Consider the following 3,409-nt stretch of genomic DNA (forward strand, 5'->3'; position numbering starts at 1 on the left):
ATTTTGGTGGAGACTTGCTTTGTAGGAGTGCACTACACTCTTCTGTAAAAGCAATGGTCTCTACCTCGTTAAAGTTCCTCTTACGGGTCAAGATGTCTTTCATAAACTTAGCGTAAGAGGGTACCTAGGTGATTAGTTCGGCAAAAGGTACAGTTACCTGAAGATTTTTGACGACCTCCAAGAATTTACCGAATTGTCGCTCGACTTTTGTGTTCTTTAGGCGCCCTGGAAAAGGAACCTTGATAGCGATTTGTGAGTCAACAACTTTACTCTTCCCTTTGTCAGAAATAGACGCCTTATCAGCAGTAGAAGGCGTCCCAATAGCAATAGACGACGGATCAGCAACCACGTCGGACGAAAAAGTCGATCGACCAACTAAATCAGTCGATCGACTACTTTTTCCAGTCGATCGACTATTTTCAGTTTCGCCAATTTCCTGTTCAGCAATTTTAGTCGATCGACCAGAAATTTCAGTCGATCGACTATTTTCAGGTGTTACAGCAGCTTCGCCCGCTGCTTTTTCTTCCGCATCCACATCTAACTCCTCCATTATGACCTCCTCAACATTCTCGGGCATTGCGGGTCCATCATAAGTAAGACCGCTTCGAAGATGAATCGCGTTTGCCGTGTCATGCGGCTTCTCAGGCTGAGACGGCAGTGTACCCGGTTGTCTCTTGAAGTGGCTAGTTGGGCAATTTGATTATCCAACATCTTGTTATGCGCCATCAACTGAGTGATAAGTGCCTCTTGCTTTTGTGAAGCGGCCATCTGTTGCTGAAGCATGACCTTTGTGTCAGATAGGTCATTGTTTGGATGTTGTTGACCCCCTTGATTGTTCCTCTGATAACCACCTTGTGGTTGATTTCCCCGATTCTGAGGAATGGTATATGTCTGATTCGGACCTTGTGGCGGTGGTGGGGTCGGGTTTAGAACATTCTGACTCCGATAAGAGAAATTTGGATGCTCCCTAGTCCTCTCATTATAGAAATTTGAGTATGGTGTACCTTGTTTGAAGGACTGAAAGGCGTGAACCTGCTCCAAGGGACTCATACACTCGAACCATGTCTTGCAATACCACATCACTCACAAGATGTTTCATGTTGGGTCATGGCATGAACTGTCTGTTAATTTCCCAAAGACTGGGTAGTCTTTAGCTCTGCAATTTGTGCAGTCAATGCTTCTAACTGAGCTGCAACGGCACCATCTGAACTTCTCCCTCTTGTATTACCTCTGGGGTTACCATACTCAACAGTGTGAGTAGCTATCTCATCAATCAATTTCCAAGCAGTGGCATCAGTATTGTTGTTCTGAAACCTCCCATTTGCAGAAGAATCAAGCAAAGCTCTATGATCATCATAAAGTCCATTATAAAACTGATTGCATAGAAACCAGATCGGGAAACCATGATGGGGAACTAAGCGGACTAGTCTCTTGAAGCGAACCCATGCCTCATTGAGGTCTTCAGTGGGACCCTGTTTAAAACTCGTGATTTGGCTTCTAAGAGTGTTTGTCTTCTGTGGTGGAAAATACCTCTTGTAGAATGCAAGAGCGAGTGTATTCCAATCAGTAATAGCATTTGCCTCCATGTCCAAATCACGCAAACACTCTGCAGCACCATCTCGCAAAGAAAAAGGGAATAAAACTGGTTTTAATTGGTCTTGTGTTACCCCGGCAGTCAATGGGATTGAGCAACAGTATGTCACGAACTTCTCCATATGTTTGGCAGGATCCTCAGTAGTTGCTCCTCCAAACATGTTTCGTTCTACCAGTTTAATATAGGACGGACGGATCTCAAAGGTGCCATCATCGGTGGTTGGCAACTTGAATCCCTTAGGTATGGATGCAAGGGTAGGCTCTGAATGACTTGCTAATGTAGCCATGATCGTAGTAGGGGCAGAAGTAGATGTATCTTCTTCTAAAGATTGATTTTCTGCAACAAAAGCGGCGTAGGCGGCGTCAAGCGTACTCAAGTCTTCGGCTTGATGAATTTCTCTCCAAAAGTTTCGTCTAGCTCGGAAAGTCTTTTCTGGTTCAGAGTCAAATGGTACGAGCTCGGACCTGTGAGACCTGGACATAAACAAACACTAAAGAAAAGAATAAGAACGGTCTCAAGGAACTAAATGTCCCCTGAGACAAGGCAAACTAAATAAGCAAACAGAGAAATGTTGCCTCCCAGGCAACGGCGCCAAAATTTGACAGGCTAATCGCACACCTATCAAAGATAAACCAACTGGCCTAAACTAATGTAGCAAGGAAGTCGGGATCGTATCCACAGGGAAACAATTTATTCTATTTGCTAAATCTAATCTGTCTAAGTAACTGAAGTGGGGGTTTTGTTTTGATTGGTTTCTAAACTAATGCGACAAAGATGAAATAAATAGTAAAAGTATTGATATAAAATATATAGAGAAAATAGCTAGGATTGTCGGGTCACTATGGTCTATTACGATAAAAGGTAGGGTCAAAGACTTGGTCTAATTACGGTCTGAAGGGCAGTGATAAGGTCCTCTCGGTCCGCTAATCACCCTAGAAACTTTATAATATGCTCTCGCCCTATTTAAAGTACTCTATTGTTCGTAGCAGATCTCACTCTTTCCAATCTCTCGATCTAGGTCGGAGTTTATCAAATTAAAATAACTAGCTGCATGCATTCAACTAATTAAATAGGGATTAAATGCTACGATTAACAATTCAGACGAATAATTATTCCAAATCTAAAACCTAATTAAAAACCGTCATTCAACCATAGATTCCCTAAATCCCAGCATGAAGAAATTAGCTACTCATGATTGAATTAATGAAATTAACAAGAAACATAATAACTAAATTAAACATGATGAAAGTATGAGAATAATAACTAAGCATATAAATTAAACAAGACAGAGATGAGCAAAAACGAATAAAGAAAGTAATAATTGAAGAACGAAAGATTAATTAAATTACCTAAAGAGAGAAAGTTTGATTACAAGTTTCAGATCTGAGTTCCAAAAGCAAAGTAACGTATGAAGTGTTTAACAGTGTAAAAAGATAACCTAATAATGTTTTCTAACTCTCTCTTAAATAATAAAAGTCCAAACTTAAAACAAGAAAACAAGATGGGCCGAAATAGTAAACATAAAATCTCGCCCAGTGAACAGTAATAGTCGATCGACCAGAAAATCAGTCGATCGACTAAATTCTTCAGCAAAACTGGTCGATCAACCAATTAGGGCAGTCGATCGACTTTTTTCAGCAGACAACAGCATTAGCCTCCTCTTCACGCACTTCCATAATGACCGTTTCCGAGCTCTAGCTTCACTAACGCCTCAACTTCCACTCCAGGGGCAGAATGTAACACCCCCTCATACCAAGGTGCCTTACCAGGACCACCCTACCATGAAAGTGTGTTACCATCTCGGTTTTCCGAGGT

The 3,409-nt window shown here is 41.5% G+C and overlaps 1 non-coding gene across 1 annotated transcript; it reads left to right on the forward strand.

Moving 5' to 3' along the window:
- The first annotated feature begins 1,398 nt into the window (after positions 1 to 1,398).
- Positions 1,399 to 1,505, forward strand: LOC141597861 (small nucleolar RNA R71). The gene has a single exon (XR_012523073.1). It is a non-coding gene; the product is annotated as a small nucleolar RNA R71 (small nucleolar RNA).
- The last annotated feature ends 1,904 nt before the right edge of the window (positions 1,506 to 3,409 follow it).

This window comes from Silene latifolia, chromosome 8 (genome assembly GCF_048544455.1).
Source record: "Silene latifolia isolate original U9 population chromosome 8, ASM4854445v1, whole genome shotgun sequence".
In the NCBI taxonomy this organism is placed as follows: domain Eukaryota; kingdom Viridiplantae; phylum Streptophyta; class Magnoliopsida; order Caryophyllales; family Caryophyllaceae; genus Silene; species Silene latifolia.